Genomic DNA, 19,619 nt, shown 5'->3' with positions numbered 1-19,619 from the left:
GCCACTGATGGGTCACAGGGAAATACAGTCTTCCTAGGAGACCTTGTTTGGGGCAGCAGCTATCAGCTAAAATACTCACCTACTGAGCCCTTTGTAGCCTCCTCCCAGCCAACAGATTGCAGCATCACACCTTTTCCTTTCTGTATGGTATGCTCTCAATTCTCAGCTGTTGTTGCCAGAGGTCACAAACGACAGGCTGATACTCAAAAGCCTTTTGGCCCATGTCCTTTGTATCATGCCAAAGAATTTCTGGCCAAAGCCTGGTTTTTAAGCTGTTGTTGAGTACCTGGAAAACAAAGGTGGGGCAAAGTGTTAGCTGCAGGTCTGTAAAAATGAGCTGACAGGCTATTGTAGTTCCACTCCCACCTCCCGCCCCATATAAGCGTACAAATGTAGTGTTGTGATGCCCGCCAAATATAACTGAGCCTCACAGGTGACGCCACAGTGGTTCAGTTACATAATTTTAGACTTCAGACAATGATCTTGGGAGGAGGGGCTTTAAACTGTAATATGAGTTCTTTCATTTCTGTCAGATGCAAAGCACAGAACGAACATTCAAAAAGCTGGCCTTATCTCACCCGCTTACCTCAGTGGCTGCCCTAAAGAAAGTGGTTTTATTTACAAAGATGTAAACACAGTGGAATTCCAAAAGACCAGCACTCCACACTTTTCAGGAACAAGATGCCTCTATACGTTGCAATCTCTATGGAGTTCCAGCATTCTGTTTCTATCACAACCCTTTTCAAAAACATGGAAGCCAATTAAACTCTAAAATTTCAAGTGGACAGTATTTAAACTTCTGACCAGCTTAATAAACTTCTATGCTTGTCCAGCTTCTGTGGCTTAATGCAGGCAAGGAGACAACATCAGTCAGGATACTGAACAAGTGGTTTTATTCTTCATTTACAGGCCCCGTTTTTACTTTCTTCTCCATCTTTCTCTGCCCTTTTCTCTCTCCTCACGTCTAGAGGGCCTTGTCTGCCTAGCAACAAACTACGCTCTCCCTAATGGGACAAACTTCCCAATTTTAAGAGCAAGAGTCCAGGAGCACCTATAAGACTGACAAAATATGTGGTAGGGTGGGAGCTTTCCTGAGGCAGAGCTCACTTCTTCAGACACAAATGTTAACATTATGTTAGCAAAGCAGCTATTAAAACACAACACACTTCTCTTCTTTGAATTAAAACAAGAAAAAAAATAGCAAACTGTAATCAAAAGTCAGTTCCAAAATCCTCGTCTTTTAGGCAGGCTTTTTTGTCTTGCGCTCCTTCTCATTGTTGGAGTGGCACAGAAAGGGCTGGGAGGTGGGTAAATTCTGGTGTTCTGCACTCTTCTCTTCTGCTGCAGTATGTATAGCGTTGCCAGGTCCCCTTACCCTCCCGACAGGAGTGGGGAGATCCGGCATTTACCTCATGCTGTCTGTGTGCTTGGTTTTGTGCGTGCGCAAAGCATGCTCCTAGTGCTTGTGTGATGACATCACTTCCGGGAACTTTCAAGGAGCTGAAGACTTGGTGCAGGATAAAAGAAATGGAATTTCTGGGCCCAGGAATAAGTCACCGGTCTTTCAAAATGCAATGCTCAGGAAGTCAGTCAGAGTTGTTTGGGAAGCTGGTGGTCTCCTGTCCAAGTGTTGACCAATAAGGCACAAGGGGATCCAAAATACACACATAAGACAGGTGTTCTGGATGACTCCGGTCAGGCCTGATTCAGATATAGACGTGCACTTAAGAATCCCTGAATGTCTAGTTAGCTTTCCTATGTCAAATCATTTAAATCCTGGCAAGAAGTACACCACAAATAAGTACACCAGTCCCCTGCCAAGGGCAGGGGATCACCCGCTCCCATCCCCCGCCCCTCCCCCGCTCCCCTCCCCCACCCCTCCTTACCTGGTCAGTGGGGGTGGGATATCCCTCCCACAACCTGGATTCAGCCCGAATACAACCACTGCAGGGCGCAAGAGCACTCCTGCATTTCGCAGCAGCCTGATTCAACCCAAATCAGGCCCAAATCGAGCCAAATTGACCAATTCAGCCCCCTGGGGAGCATGAGATGATGTCACTTCCTGGAAGTGATGTCATCGCACAAGCTGGAAGCACTCATGTGCGCTGTGCATGAAAAGGAAAAGCACAAGGTAGGAGCCAGGCCCCAGATCCCCCGCCCCCTGGGGGGGCGGGGCAGGTCAGGGGACCTGGCAACCCTAACCACAAATGTTTTAGGTTTGTTACCAGGTATAGCACACAAGTAATAATATCACAGAATCTCTATTTCCATTCAAATCCTTTATTAATAAAACATGATTATTCAGCATTCTTAGTATCAGTTCAATCAACAGAAAATCATACCATCCATTATAATAACTACATAGATCACTGAAGGACAGTAATTATATGAGTCTGAAAAAGCATCTCACCCAAAAATAAACAGGTCACGGGCAAGGAGCCCCTTCTAGGAAGAAGTTCCCAATCAATTCAACCTCTAATATTTATAGGGTTTCAGCCATCTCCTAATAGCTATCTGTCCCACTTCAAAGGATGCACATTCTTGGCTAACTAATTATCTTATAAATTCAAACACCAGCCAATGTTATCCATATTTGAAACATCTTCTTAAAATTATAACAATTGTTAGTTCGTGTTAGCAGCTTCTTATCTGAACAAAGTCTATATAAAATGAGTGATTACAAGTTTCTCAAGCATATGAATTTCTTTTGGCCTTCCACCAATACATTCATCCTTGAGTTCTATTTAGGGCTGCCAGGTGATTTTATCCTCCCAGCGGTGAGGGGGCCCCTCACTTCACTTTGTGCTGCCTGGAGACTGTTCCTCGAGTGCATGCGCTTTGCAGTGGGCCAATTTGCAGTGGGCCAAATTGGCCTGTTGCAAAGCACAGCAGTGCTCTCAGGGCAGTGCAAGGACATCATTCCTGGGAGTGACTTTGTTGTGCCGTCCCAAGAGTGTGCCCGCAAGGCCTGTTCCCCCACCTCTTCTCCCACCCCTACCAAGGGACCTGGGATCCCTAGTTCTATCTCTCACTTCTGTGAATTCTAGTTCTTCTCAGATGGTCTCTGCAGCTGGGCCTTAATACATTGTATATATTGATATGAGTTAGATAGCTCTTCTAATCTACACAAGGCCATAAAACTATGTTTTCCCACTGTTTTGTGCCCCTCTCCAGCTTTGCTCTATTCTAGGCCTCTAGACTCCCTTTTTGGCATATCTAGTTATGGCGCCCAACTAGCCCTGTTTCTGTGTACAAAGGCATCTTAAGAACATAAGCAAAGCCATGTTGGATCAGGCCAGTGGCCCATCCAGTCCAACATTCTGTCACACACAGTGGCTAGAAATCCAGTGCCATCTAAAGGACTGTCAGTGAGGCCAGGACACCAGAAGCCCTCCCACTGCCTTCCTTCCAGCACCAAGACAACAGAGCACCACCTCCCCACAAAGAGAATACCATCTATCTCCTGTGGCTAATAGCCACTGATGGACCTCTGCTCCATATATTTGTCCAGTCCCCTCTTGAAGCTGGCAATGCTTGTAGCTGCCACCACCTCCTGTGGCAACGAATTCCATGTGTTTATCACCCTTTGTGTAAAGTAGTATTTTCTTCTATCTGTTCTAACCCGACTGCTCAATAATTTCATAGAGTGCCCACGAGTTCTTGTATTGTGAGAAAGGGAGAAAAACACATCTTTCTCTACCTTCTCTAACCCGTGCATTATCTTGTAAACCTCTATCATGTCTCCCCTCAGTCGTCTTTTCTCCAGGCTAAAGAGCCCCAAGCGCCTCAATCTTTCCTCATAGGGAAAGTGTTCCAACCCTTTAATCATTTTAGTTGCCCTTCTCTGTACTTTTTCCAGTGCTATGATATCTTTTTTAAGGTGTGGCGACCAGAACTGTACACAGTACTCCAAATGAGGCCTCACCATCGATTTATACAGAGGCATTATGATACCGGCTGATTTGTTTTCAATCCCTTTCCTAATAACCCCTAGCATAGCATTAGCTTTTTTTATGGCAGTCGCACACTGTGCTGACGTTTTTAGTGAGTTTCTTGGTCAAATCAGGCACCTATTCCCCTATATTTCTAGCCAGGGCACATTATAGACTCAGAGGGGAGGCAGAGATCAAGGGATGCCAGACAGACGATGAAAAATCCTTGACAGAATCAAAACCAGAACATGGAGTCACCCTGCAACAAAGGAACATGAGAACTATTCAGTACATGTCCGTCACGCCTAGACTGTGCACTGGCATGGAAGAACATGTGTGTGGACTCAAGGAAACAGTTATGTCTAGTCAGACCCTTCAGGCAAGGTGCAGAGTAATCATCATGGGTGGCTGCGGCTCCAGGCCCCGGGGGCGAGGTATGCAGCTGCTGAGCCTTACAGCTATATGTGTCGGAGGTGACAGAAATGTTCAGTGTGTCCTCTACATATGCTCCATTAAGTGTTTCAACAGAAGTTTTCAAGGGTTGGTTTGGGGTACCAAAGAATGACCTCGGGAAGAGCCATAAAGAACCTCTTTGGGGGTCTCTCTGCTTGAGTCCCTGAGCGAGGGTACCAGACTTATGTCCCAGAATCCAGCCATTTCAGAACCACTGTTCCTTCATATAACATGCTTTTCAGAAAAATCAGTCCTCAAGTTATAGTTACGAGAAATCAAGTTTTAACATGCACGAGATCATCTTGCCCAAATTGTTCAGTAACCAGAGGATGAGAGACACAATTGATGGCCTTGTATGTGGGTCCTCTCCGGCAGGCACTGTCTCCCACACAACCACTTTCCGGGCAATTTCCTTTCTGTAATGGAAGATTATATCTGAAAGGAGGTTTGCTTTCTCAGCCATTGTGATTCATCACTTATTCATCAGAATACCCATTCTTCCTCATGCTCCTCCCTCCTCCAATATGTTTTAAAAGCTCTTCATATCGCCATTAACCACTTTAGCTGTGGCATTAAATCATTTCCCTTCTCTTCCCTTCTACTGCAAGCTTAAGCTACTAGAGTATTTGTCTGCCTTGAACTTTTTCCTCTCCTGCGCAGCCTTAACAATTACTGGTTATTATATCTGTAAACTGTGCATCTTTGATCACGTCATCAACACGGTCTATTTGAGAAGTTATAAAATATTTTGGTAAGTGTAACTAATGGGATGGTGGATCCTCTCCCTTGGGTACAAGTTGGACAAGGATGCAAAAGAGGCACCAAAAGACAACACATGTGATTCCGCACACGTTGGATAATGCACTTCCAATTCTCTTTATAGATCATTTGGAATGGATTTTTTCATGTGTGGAACAAAAAATCCACCTCAAATGATTGATAAAGTGCATTGAAAGTGCATTATCCAACGTCTGCAGAATCAGCTGTGGAGGTGACCAGAAAATATGGCTTCCGGCTGCTTTCAGGGTAACACCCCCACCCAGCTGTTCCCTCGTCTACCTCCATCTTCCTCTGCTAGGACTCAAGGACTTAGATGCACCCCAGTCGTCTCAAGCAGGGGTGTGCAATTTGAATTTTGTCATTTTTGAATCAGTTTCACAGCTTCTGAAAGTAGTCCGTAACATTACTGTTTTGTTTCGGGTGGAGCCAGGGCCAGCTTGGACGTAATCCATTTGGATCTCTCTGTTGTCTTGAATTTTGGTCAAGTGAATAGCCACACATGTACAGACGCTGACTGTTCCTCTTGGGAGGGGGGATAAGAAATGAGTCTCTGAGACAACCGTTTTTGTATATTATGGCACCAAAATTTCACAGAAGGCAGTCCTCCGCACCAAAGCATCTACCAACCGTGTTTTCCGTCAAGTTTCAGGCTCTTCCGTTGCTTGTTCCTGCCTGGGAGGGACTCCTGAAAGCCACGGGGAGGGAAACCGCATGCTTGCAAGTTGCTGCTAGCTTAGCTTCCCTTGCATATGTGGCATGGCAGCATCCCCTCGTCCATGACTCCATTTCAAAACAACCCAAATGGTGCAGCACTACATTGTAAGAAGTCTGCTGTTCATTCTTAGCTCATAAATTATTGCCTTTGTATCCTGTTGTGTGCTTTTGCTTATTTCTGCTGGGAGGAACTCCTGACAGCCACGGGGAGAAAAACAGCACACTTGCAAGTTGCTCCTAGCTCCCTTGCAAATGAGTTACAGCAGCTCCTCAGCCCTGACTACAGCAAAACATTATAAGAAGTCTGCTATTCACTTCTTAGCAAATGAATTGTTGCTTTGGCATCCTGCTGTGTGCTCCCCTGAGTTTCCATTGGCTGCAAGACAATGCCATTACCTAGGAAGAGGCAACAATTCCCCTCTCTCCCCTCCAATGCACGATGGATGCTCCTTTCCTTTCAATTGGCTCATTCTCCTTCTTCTTTCCTCCACAATGACACTGGCCGGCCGGCCTGTCCTTGGCTGCACTGGTAAGAACCGATCCGAAACACACAAAACAAATGATCAGTGGCAGGGGGACTCATTACAGCTTGGATTCCTGATTTTGTTCCGACGTTCCAGAAGCTGCTTTAATGAGCTGAGCCAGTGTCAGTCCCTGGCAGTTAGATCCCTTCAAGTTCTCCACAGTTAGCACACACGTGTTCCAGTTGAAGCAACTTTATTAGAGATCCATACAGTCCAAGGTGTTCACACAAAGGTAGCAATTGGCAGAAGTGACTATTCAAAATTGGACACTACTAATTATAGGGAAACTTCCCACCCTTTGGATCCGTTGACATTCTGGCACGAAACCCCAAAGAGTTACATGGGAACTGATTAGTTTAGGCTAGACAGAGTACAGAGTGGAATCATCACAGTCTCTGAGAAAAGATACATTGCTCGCTGCTTGCAGCTGGCATCCAAGGACACTTGCTCCAGAAGTGAAAGTAAATACTTGCAATAGATAACAGATCGCCCCCCACTGGCTCAGTGCATTGTAAGTTAGCAGTTTACACACTCTCGATGAATTATACAGAATACAACCTTAGCAAACAGTTATGATTATGTCCAGCACAAAATGAATAACACAATATTGGCAGGTATGCTGGCATACATGACAGCCAGTAATTTTTGTGTGTAATTTTGGCTCTTTTTTTTCCATTATGCATACCCCTACTCTCAAGGCTCTGCCTGCCTGGAGCAAATGCTGTCCACAATGGAAGGAAGGAGACCTTCACCCAAGGGGGATCCAAACATGAACTGGTGCCAAGGTTCATCACTGGTGCTGGGCCCCTTTAAGGGTCATGGTGCTAGACTATGTGGGAAGTTATGGTGGCCCACTAGGGTCATGAAGCGGAAACTGGGCATGCTCACCCATGCAGAGACACAATGATTGGGGTGGATCCAAGGAGCCTTCCTCCAGACTAAAGAGCCTTCCTACAAATTTGGAAGAAGACTCCATAAACTGTAGGAAAGCTTCAAGCTTAAGCCAAAAAGAAAGGTTGGGGGCAGGCAGGCAGGCAGGCAGGCAGGCAGGCAGGCAGGCAGGCAGGCAGGCAGGCAGGCAGGCAGGCAGGCCGATAGATAGATAGATAGATAGATAGATAGATAGATAGATAGATAGATAGATAGATAGATAGATAGATAGATAGATAGATAGATAGATAGATAGATAGATAGATAGATAGATAGATAGATAGATAGATAGATAGATAGATAGATAAAACTTTGCTCAGTGGAGTAGTAGGATATAGGTAGGATCTGCTCCACTGTCTGTAAAATTATTACAGTGTTCTCAGAATCATGTCTACTAATAGTTATGCAAAATTTTCAACTGTTGTTTTAAAGCTACTAAAGGCAACTTGAATGCAGCAGTGTTGGAATACCAGCCATTCTACTCCAGCCTCCATTTTCTCAAGTATCAGACCAGCACCATCTGCCCTTGCTCCAACATGACTTTCAGTTCGTCAAAGAAATTTACTTGTGAAATATCGAATTAAGTGGTGCAAAGGTCCTCCAGACTTACTTGTGAGCTGAACATCTGAAACCCCCTAAAGCCCTTATTGTAAGAGATGCTAGGCACCAAAGATGCTTCAACAGCTCTACACTCTTCCCTATGCCAAGGGCCCTAAGTTTCAATGGCATGGTCTCCACTCCAACTTCTTGTTGGCTGCTGGGGCTAGCTCCTAGAAGCATTTTTCCTGAACTGAGACGGGGTGTCAGCAATCCATCATCCAGACCTAGCACATGCCATACCCAAACTGATAAAACCTGAGACTCTGCAGAAAAACCCCCCGACTAATTTCAAAAACAGTGATCTAGAGGTCTATGAGTTAAGCTTGTACAGGGCAGTGATATTACTAATCATGACACTGGAAAATGTACTTGTGAGGTCTTGGAGGGGGGAAAGTTGGTTATTAGACAAAATGTGAAAGTCTAGGAGGTAAAAGGTGTCATTCTCAGAAGGTAGCAGAGCAACTTAGAAATTAACTCCTGAGTAATGCCAACAGGAGCTTGGGAGCCTCTACTTTGGGATGACTCTGCCCAAAAGGATGGTGTGGTAAATGCTCAGTGTAATACAGGTGGGCACAAGCTGGAAGATGACAATAATAGTAGGGGGGGTAAAAGACAGGCATGGGAGGAGAGTCGGAGACCAAAGGGCCAAGGGAAGTGGGGTTCCTTGGAGAAGGAAATGAGGTATTTGCCGAAGCTACAAGCCTCCAAGACAAGGTGCGGGTGCTGCAGAGCTTGATAATAAATGACAATTCAAATATCGTGGGAGTATCAGAAACCTGGTGGAAAAACAGCAATAAATGGGAGATGATTATCCCTGGATACAAACTTTATAGACAGGTCAGGGAGGGATGTGTTGGCCTGTATATCAAAGATGGCACAGAATCAAACAAGCTAGAAAACATCAGGGGAATAAACTGCCCACAGATTTTCTAGAGTTGGAGATACCGAACCCTAAGTGTTACTGAAGGTGTGTGTGTGTGTACTACTGTTCTAAAACTGTGAGACTGATCTTGAGTTGGAGATGGCAAGAATCTGGCCAGGTCTGAATATGCAGTACTGAAAGACTTCAACTACCTTCATCTTTGCTGGGTGAATGTGCATTCAAGTCATGGCCTAGAAATAGCTTGTGGACATGACTGTACATGGGAACAGCAGTCACAGAGCTGACTAGAGGGGCAGTGACCCTGGACGTGGTTCTGAACAAGCCTTGAGACATGGTGTAAGATGTAGATGTTATTGCACCGGTTGGGAACAGTGACCGCAATACTATGAAGCTTAGCGTTCATGTCTATGGGAAGCTGCCACCAAAGTTGAAAACGATCAGATCTGATTTCAAAAGAAGGAACTTCACAAAAATGAGGGCTCTGTTCAGAATAAGTTTGAAAGGAAGAATCAAGATAGACACATCTCTCTGGGATGCTTGGAAGCTATTTAAAATCACGGTCACTGAAGCCTGGATAGAATGCATACCTCAGTTAGGAAAGGTCTAAAAGAATACCTGTGTGGTTAACAACACCAATCATGGAAACCGTAAAAGGCAAAAAGGATTAAAGCAAAGAGAATCCTGATCTAAATGAATACTTTCCCTAGACAAACGGCTGATTATTCCAGCATCATGTGTGAGTAGGATCGCCACGCCTGCCTTGGCAACCAGTGGGAGACTGGGGGTGGGGAACATGGGGCAGCTGTCAGCAATGGTGTGACATCACTTTCAGGAAAAACCTGGAAGCAACGTCATGCCTCTCTAGAGATCACCAGAAACTCGATGGTAAAACTATAGAGTTTCCAGCAATTTCTAGAGAGGATTGATGTCACTTCTACTGTCGGTGCTGGCCATCCCCTCATGCTACCCTGAGCAAGTCTCTTGCTGGTTGTCAGGCTGGGCCTGTCCAACCTAAATAAGTAAATAAGTAGAAATTGTTATTAAATACAAAATGACTAAACCCATAGAGAAACAAACCTGATGATGGGTACTACTACTCAGCATGGTTTCTGCAAAGGAAAGTCTTGCCTCATCAACCTTTTGGAGTTCTTTGTGCAGCTTAATGAGCATGTGGATAAGGGCGATTTGGTAAACATAGACTTCCAAAAGGCCTCTTACAAGGTACCTCACCAGAGACTCCTGAGTAAGCATAGCAATCATGGGATAAGAGGATGGGTCCTCTTGTGGTTGAAAAATGGGATAAACCACTGGAAGCAGAGAGTAGGAATAAATGCAGCTGTGGAGGGAAGTGAGCAGCAGGGTCTCGCAAGGACTGAAATTGGGACCGGTGCTATTCAATTTGTTCATAAATTGCAGGTGAGCAGTACAGTGTCCAAATTCACCGTGGATACCAAAACTATTATAGAGAGGGGGAAAGGCTCAAGTCTCATTTAGAACGGCTCTTCCTGCTTCTCTGTTTCCAATTTTTGATCCACAAGAGGACCTACTCTCTGTTAAAACATGGAAGGCTTTACTCGCTCCTGCTGTGCTTTCTTTTTCTTTCCTTAGGTCATCATGTATTGGCTCCATCTGGCCATTAAGTAGTTTTTGTGCTCTTGCTGCCAGCGGAGGTTCTGATCCGCTTGAGTTGGCGTCTTCCTGCCTGGGAGGCTACATCTAAACTCCCGGGCTAAACACAGTTTTAGCACATCTGTTCACATGCCCTAAAAACTCTGGAAACAATGCTGTGACTTCTTAAAGGGTTGGCCTCTGATTAACCTGCGAACTTGCCATAATAATGAGCATTTCACTATTACTTACACATTATTATTGAGGGAAGGGCATAAATCAAAATTTAACATTTGGAACTTGAAGTCTAGTAAAGTATTGATCCAAAAACAGAAGCAAAACCGATCAAAAGGACATTTTAACATCCCGTTTAATGTGGGAGAAAACAAAGTATAAAAAGTGCTATTTTTACATTTGCAGAGAAGAACTGAATTTGAATAAAGCCAGGAAAATTATATTCACCCACTCAAATGAGGTGAGTAATATTTTTGACAGGTAACTAAAATATCATGAATTTAGTCATCGTCTTTGTGATTATATGAATGGGACACTGATATGATCTGTATCAGCTTAAAGCACAAGATGAGTTAAGTTTATTGTTCAGAAGAAATACTTGGCATGAAATGGGCACAGCCACAAGAAAATGCAACCTTGCACACAGATTTTTGTTGTTTATACCAAGGCACCATAAGAAGGAACCGCTCTGCAAGAGCGGGGCAGTGGTCCCTCTAGTCTAGCATCGTGTTTCAAACCGAGGCCAACCAGTTGCCCTGAAGGGCCTACAACAGGGCCCTACAACTCTGCAGAATGATAGAAGGGCCTCCTCCGGCACGCCCACCACCAAGTGGAGCCACCACTGAGTATGCATAATAATAATAGTAACAACAACAACTAACCACCACCACCAACAACAACATTCGATTTATATACTGCCCTTCAGGACAACTTAACACCCTCTCAGATCTGTTTACAAAGTATGTTATTATTCCCACAACTATCATCCTGTGAGATGGGTGGGGCTGAGAGAGCTCCTAGAAGCTGTGACTGACCTAAAGTCACCCAGCTGGCTTCAAGTGGAGGAGTGGGCAATCAAACCCGGTTCTCCAGATTAGAGTTCTGTTACACATAGGGCTTTTTTTTCTGGGAAAAGAGGTGGTGGAACTCAGTGGGTTGCCTTTGGAGACAATAGTCACATGGCTGGTGGCCCCTCCCCCTGATCTCCAGACAGAGGGGAGTTTAGATTGCCCTCCGCGCTGTGGTGCGGAGGGCAATCTCAACTCCCCTCTGTCTGGAGATCAGGGGGTGGGGCCACCAGCCATGTGCCCATTTACAAAAGGTTCCGGAACTCCGTTCCACCACATTCCAGCTGAAAAAAAGCCCTGGTTACACATCTACAGACAGCTGCAGATCTTACCCATCACAGAATGGCATATTTAGAAGGCTTTGCTCAAATGAGCAAAGCTGTCACTGTAGAGCATATCGGGTGAGGCAGTTCTGCAGATATGTGGACCCAGAACTACTCCGAATTTGAACTGAACTCAGTAATTGGTAACAAATGGGTTGTTTGCAAAATGAGTGTGACACACGTGTCCCATCTGGTGCCCGATAATAACGGGGCTGTGGCATTCTAATGGGAAAATGGTAAAAATAAGAAAACAACTTCATTTCCGAATATTAAGCCGCTCGCTAATAAAAGCAGAGAAGGGGGATTTTTTCTTTACATTCTTTGCAGCTGGAGATTCAGTATGTGCTAAAGATGGGGGTAAAGGACTGAGAACTGGAAGCAAGGGAGGCTCAAGAACAGATTTTCATTACCAAATGTCATGGCAAGAACTAAAAATAGAGCTGCGATACTGACACAATGGAACCTGGGAAAAAGAGCTGCCAAAACGTAACCTCCTGTAACAGACAAGGCACCGCAAGGACACTGGCGCTCCAGAAAAAGTTGACACTAATTTCGGAAAGATCTTTTCTTTATTGTCCTTTTTTGTCTCCTTGGGAGATGAATATTATAATCGGGGATCACTTATCTTTTCAGCCCCCACAGACATTATTTTTTTGTTATCAAGATCAGCATTTCAAGGTTATTTGCTTATCTCATTTTCAGGGCAATAAGGTTTCCCCCTCATTTTCTTTTTATTTCATCTTATCTCACCTTCTTAAGGGAAGGTGTCATGTGTGATATTTTGGTATGGGTGTGTCGGGAAGCTTCTTACATATGCTGTTGCTATACGTTATTTCTATAATGTCTTTGATGCATACTTTACACAGTGATGTAAGCAAAAATAATCTCCCTGGCCTGAGAAAAGTCATTCCCTAACTGGGTGCTAAGCACACAAACAAGCTCCAAGGGATCAGATAGCATACCATGAGAACTTAATTAGTTATATAATTAACGGATCCCACATACCCACCAAAACTGCTTTGGCTTTGCCAATGTCCCATTAGATTGAGAGAGGTTGTTTGCTAGAGGTGTACACTGAGAAAATTTGTGTTTCAGTTTTAAATCTGGGGTTTTAAAGCTAACTTTATTTGTTTTTCAGGTAGGTCATTGCCGGTTAGGTTCTAATCTGTTTTTTTTTTAATCATGAGTTTCAGACCCATTCTTTGCAATGAGGCCTTTGAGAATCTTTGGGACAGCTGTTTTCTCACTTAATGTCACCCAAATTGCACGGACCTTAGTATTCCCTGTAAACTATCGACTCACTGAGTTGGAAGCACACACAACCAGGGCTTTTTTTCTGGGAAAAGAGGTGGTGGAACTCAATGGGTTGCCCTCGGAGAAAATGGTCACATGGCTGGTGGCCCCGCCCCCTGATCTCCAGCTAGAGGAGAGTTTAGACTGCCCTCCGAGCCACATGGCACGGAGGGCAATCTAAACTCCCCTCTGTCTGGAGATCAGAGGGCGGGGCCACCAGCCATGTGACCATTTTCAAGAGGTTCCGGAACTCCGTTCCACCGCGTTCCAGCTGAAAAAAAACCCTGCACACAACAATGGTGTTTGGAGTTTATGGACCCTTGAAGAATGCTTGAGGAAAGTGAGTGTTGGTGCTGCACAGGCACACATGCGCGCATGCACACACACACTGTTCTTTTCAATGGGGAGTTGGGGAAATGAGGCTCTGGGGCAGCTGTTTTTGTCCTTAATGGTATCAAAATTGCATGGACTCTAGTCCTTCCTCCAAACTATTGATCCACAAAGATTTTCCTCAAACACACCACACACACACAAGAACAGATCACAAATACACTACACACACAACAGACTCAAATAAGGCGAGTGTTGTCACATTATGGCAGGAAACTGGCAAAGTTGTGGCAGAATGGCAGTGCCTAAGCAGGAGAGTGCTCCAACCAGCACTGCAACATTTTAAAAAATACTGTTTGTCTAGGGAAAGTATTCATTTAGATTAGGCTTCTCTTTGCTTTAATCCCAGTGGAGGTGTACCTACTTTCAATAAGCCTTTTTGCCTTTTACGGTTTCCTTGATTGGTGCTGTTAACCACACAGGTATTCTTTTAGATCTTTGGAGGGCCTTGATGGCAGCAGCCTCCTCAGGGCTTCCAAAAGGCTGCCTTGTTGCTGATGACTCCCCCCCCCCCCCCATTAACATTATATTAGGTTAAGTGGTGACAGCCAGGAAAGCCAGGGCACAGAGACCAGGGCTTGAGAGGCAGAGCTTTTCTGGGAGGACTGGGCAGTGCCCAGAAACAGATGGGTAAAGAGTGCAGATTTTTCAGTAGTGGGTTGATACCAGACTCCGGGAAAAGGAAGGCTTTGTTTGCTGGCAGTACTGAATTAATCAAACTGACTTAGCTGGTAGCTTGCAGTGCCACCCCTTGGCTGCTGGGTGAGAACAGCAAGAAGGGAGCTGGGCACAGCTGGAGTAAAAAGTGCTGAGCTCCTAGCCTGAAGACAAATGGGGGAAGGGGGACAAAGACAGAAGCGGGGTTTTCCCTATACTCAAGAGTAAAAGTACACATGCCAACCAGGAAAGGAACACAGGTAGGGTTGCCAAGTCCCCCAGGGCGGGAACTTACTTCACGCGTACACTTCCCAGAGAGCCTTCTTGTCTCACTGGGAATGAAATAATTCCATGTGTGATAAGGAAGTCCTCTGGACAGTGCAGGAGCACACTGCAGAGCTCCCAAGCCCATTTCCCACACCTTGGTCGAATCCACATTCACCCATTACCCGCATGTTTATCGGATATCTTCTGTTTGCCTCCAATCCACGATTTTTTCCTCTTTGTTCACATTCCTGCTTCCAATCCGACTTTCTCGTGCGTCCCTCCGGTCACACGGCCACTCGAAAATCGTTTTTTTGGGTGGGACCTTTTTTTCCCACCCATTTTTTTTTATTTTTTTGAGCGCACTTTTCCGTTATTTCGATCTTGCCTTATAAAGAAACATCATTGAAGATAATGATGCCTCTCTTTCCCCCACTGACAGCACTGATGGCTCTCTCCCGTTTCTTTTTTGGAAATTTGGAAGCATGTGGGAAGCTTTCGTGGACATTTCCTATGCAGGACAGTTCAGTGCCTGAATTTTACTGAAGTTTCACTTCCTCAGAGTATCATTATTTCGATATTTTGTAATTTTGATATTACAGTAATATAAAATAAAAAAAATAAAAAACAGTTAAAAAGGAAGTTTCGCGAGTCCGTTCTGAGGATGGATTCACCCCAAAATGATTTTTCAAACTACCAGATTTGATTCAGAAACAGCATATTCAATAAATCCAATGCTATGAAGTCAAAAACAGTCTTCTGCAGACTACGGAGCACTTGCAAGTTGAATCAGCCAATAGGAACTCTCGGAACGGCCGGAGAGACAGGAAGGGGGGTGGTTTTTTTAAAAAACCGCGTAAATTGCGCATTGGCCCGTTCACGGCCACCGTGAAACTCCTGTTGAAAACCTGTGACCACATATTCGGGAGAAATGCGAATGAAATGCGTCTGTTTAATGAGGTAATGTGACCGGCACTCGGGATTGCGTGGGGAATGCGGGGAACATGCGACTTAGAATGAGTAATGTGGATTTGACCCTTTTCTCCCCTGCTGGCCAGGTTAGTGGGGGGAGGAGTTAACACTGGGAATGAAGGATCCTCCACCAGGGGAATGGGATCCCTAAACTCATGCCAAACTTGAGAAGATACGAGATATTAATAAAGATCATTTATCTGTGTGCAAGAGGTCTGCTATTTCAGGATATGAGATCTCTTCATCTCTATAATTTCATATTGAAACACACAACTGCTATTGGTTTTTGTAATAGAGCAAGACTGGCAGTAGAACAAGATAGTGTGGTTGTATTTGAAAACAACATCGGAATGTTCTATATATGGAATGTTACATTAATGCTCTAAACTTTTCTCTTGCGCTAACTTCTTCTATATGGGAGATCAATCAGGCTGGGAGAAAAATGCAGAAAGAAAAGGAGCATGGCAAAGTAAGAAGGGGGAAAGGGCACACATCACATCCTTTGCCATTTCTGTTAAACCCTCCCCCCCGCCCAAAACACAGACTCACACCACTTGAGGCTTCTAGAGAACAAGGAATTTGCTCACTCACATGGTGAGTGGCAATGGTGGCAGCAACTACCCGGAGACAGGAAAATGAGATGGCCCCTCCAGGTGCTAGGCTAGGCAAGGGAGGGGTAGGCAGAGCGGGGTCTACCAGAGGGAGGAAAGGCCCCGTTTTGCCACAGGAACCAACCAAGGAAGTCCTGGCAGTCTCTTGCCTTGAAACCCCAGCAGAGGTTGCCATAAGTTTGCTGCTACTTGATGGCACTTTACATACCCAAGCTGGCTGGAAAAAATTCTGCGTGAATATCAAGCAACCCCATTGACACTGAGACTGCATTTTCGTCATACTGAGGAAAGAAGGCATTTTTAGTTCAGTTTATAACAGAGACTGTTAACTGATGCCTGGGCCTATACTTGTAATATTCCAGCAGAAGGTGTTGAAGGCATAGCTGTCCCAGAAATCATTCACAGTATTAGCCTTAGAAGCCCCTTCATTTGTTAATATAGAACCTTTATGATGTCATATTAGAAGAAAGCAGCTCTTGTTCTTATAGATTTTTCTTCTGTTCAATAATATGAGTGAGTTGCAGGGGCTATTTCAACTCACGTTATCAATGCAAACCAACAAGAGTATGTTGCATCAGAAATACAAAGAGACATGCTTTTATAACATGCCTAACACTGAAAAGAAAATGCAGGAGAAACAAGCACCCACGTGCATTGTTAGACTCAAAATTAGCAGAGATTAGAAGGGTGCAGCTGAAGCATTTCAATATCTGACATGCTGTGAACGATCAGGCACCACCACCACCCCCCAGTCACCCCAGGAGAAATGATACAAGCAAACTGCAAAAGCCAGCAAGCAAGGCAGGTATGCATGCAAGGACTGCAAGAGCATCCCACCTCAGCACAAGGTTGCCAGGTCCTCTTACCCTCCTGGCAGAAGGGGGAAACCTGGCTCTTACCTCCTTCTTGCATATTTTAGTTGTTACCTGGTGAAGTCACCACACTGCCGCAGGGGGTTCGCCTGCTTCACAATAGGTTGATTTGGGCCTCAAATGGGCCCAATTCACCCTGTTTGGGGCCCAAATCAGCCTGCAGCGAAGCACAGGAGTGCCCCACGCCTTTCTCCTCTGCCAGCCGGGTAAGTGGAGGTGAGGGATCCCTGCCCCCACTGGGTAAATGGGATTCCTCCCTTGACTGCTGTGAAGAAAACTGTTTTCAGGAGTAACAATTTCATTTTAAAATCTTTGTTGTAAAATTTTTTTGAATTTTTTGTTTTATCATATTTATATTCCGCCCTCCCCGCAAGCAGGCTCAGGAAATTATTTATTAGAAATTATTTCCTTAGAAATTATCCTCCTTAGACTTAAGGAGAATAAGAAATAGGGTTGCCAGGTCCCTTTAGTCCCCCGGTGGGGGACTGGGAACCCAGCACTCACCCTCCGCGGTGATTGGCGTCCCCTCTCGCATGTGGGCTTCCAGTGTGCGTAATGATGTCTCTTCCTGGAAGTGACGGCATCACGCGGGTCAAAGGGCAGCCTGGTGTGTGCTCCTACACTTGCTGAAGGGCTTTATTGCCCCCCCCGCAGGCCTAATTCGGCCCAAAATGGGCCCCTTGTGGGGCAGGGGAACGTGCCGCAGCGGGGCACGGGGTAGGGTTGCCAGGCCCCCTCAACCTCCCAGCAGGGGATACGGGCCTGGCACTTACCTTGGGGTCTGGCAGGGCCCTGGCAGGGCACTTACCTTGGGGAAGAAGGGTGTGTGCGCATGCACTGCCCCACAAGCACGATGACATCACTTTGGGAGTGATGTCATTGCGTGGCCTCTGGGAGTGCGCCCAGGCTCTACAGGGGCTCAAAACAGGTTCAATCCACGCCAAAACAGGCCCATTTTGAGGTGCTGTGGAGTGCAGGAGCACTCTTGTGTTCCACAGCACCCGAAATCAGCCCCGTTTGGCTGCAGATTGGGCCCGTTTTGAGGAGCTACGGAGTGCAGGAGCACTCTTGCGCTCTGCAGCGCCTCAAAAGGGGCTTGTTCCGCAGCAAAACGGGCCTGAAACTGCCCGATTTTGGCCAAAACAGGTCAGTTTTGAGGAGCTGCGGAGAGCAGGAGCACTCCCGTGCTCTGCAGCGGCCCCAATCCAGGCCCAAACAGGCCTGATCCCAGCGGCTGCTGCACACGGGAGCGTGCATTGCTGCAGGGGAGCATGCAAGGAAGGTTAGGTAAGTGGGGGCAGGATGCAGGAAGTGGGGGCAGGGCATCCCCTGCCCCCACCAGGGAGCTGGCATCCCTAGCTCAGGGGTGTGCAGTGCTGCCAGCCCCCTCCCCCGGCCAGGTAAGTGGGGTCGGGAGGGAGGAGAGAGGAACAGGGGATCCCCCACCCCAGGTGGGGGATTGGCAGCCGTAATAAGAAAGTATCAAGTTGCAAGGTCCAGGACATAAAGAATCCTTCTATATTAGAGCTGCCAGACCCCCAGTGGGGTGGGGGATCCCTGCCCCCACCCTTCCACCCCCGCCCCCACTTACCTGGCCAGCAGGGGGACACACACGTTCAATGCGCGCCCCCCTGCGATGCTGAGCGCCCCCGCACACAGCAGCCCCAGGATCAGGCCTGTTTTGCCCTGGATCGGGGCCCCTGTGGAGTGCAGGAGTGTTCCTGCGCTCCACAGGGGCCCACAATGGGCCCAATCCGCGCCAAAACAAGCCCAATCTGTGCCCGTTTTGGCACGGATTGGGTCCATTTTGGCGCAGATTGGGCCCGTTGTGGGCCCCTGCGGAGCGCAGGAATGCTCCCACGCTCCATAGGGGTCCAAAATGGGCCCAATCCGTGTCAAAACGGACCTGATCCGTGCCAAAACGGGTGCGGATTGGGCCCGTTTTGGCACGGATTGGGCCCGTTGTGGGCCCCTGTGGGAAGTGGGAGCATTCCTGCGCTCCGCAGGGGCCCACAACGGGCCCGATCAGCGCCCAAACGGGGGCTGCGTGATGACATCACTCCCAGAAGTGACGTCATCATGCTTGCAGGAACGCCCGCGCACATGAGCTCCTACAAGGTAAGAGCCAGGCCCCAGTCTACCGCTGGGAGATCGAGAGGGACTGGCAACCCTATTCTATATGTAAACGGGAGGACATGTGAATGGATTCTGCCTTTGCATTAGGTTTTGCCAGTATCCACAACTAACTTTATTTATGCCATTGATACCTTGCCTTTCTCTCAAATGGAGGCTGTTATGAGCCTGGTCCTAGTGAGGCCTAATGGTTCTGGGGACGCCTGCCCTAAAGTGACTTCAGGGCCTACATTTCTCAGGTTCCGTTTGGCCCTGTGATTGACGAAGCTGAAGTTGGTTTCCAGTTCCCAGTTCCTTATTCGCAGTTCCTTATTCCTTATTCGTTATTCGCAAAGCGGCAAAGCCAAAGAAAAATATTGTGGGAAACTGAAAAGCTACAACTCCAACTACAAGTTTGCAGGGGCACATATTATACACCTCCATATTAATAAGACTCAGCACTCTAAGGGGACCTATACTGGGTCGTCCTACAAAACCCAGATCTTGAGTAAACAGCTTCAAAATAGGATGTCCCCAGAACAATTCAATAAGAAGAAAGGGGCGGCAGCTGCAGCAGAAAAAACTTTTGATCACCCCAAATCACACAGATCTGAACTCC

Source organism: Eublepharis macularius, chromosome 15, assembly GCF_028583425.1.
Source record: "Eublepharis macularius isolate TG4126 chromosome 15, MPM_Emac_v1.0, whole genome shotgun sequence".
Classification (NCBI taxonomy): Eukaryota; Metazoa; Chordata; class Lepidosauria; order Squamata; family Eublepharidae; genus Eublepharis; species Eublepharis macularius.
Note: the sequence above shows the minus strand (reverse complement) of the source record.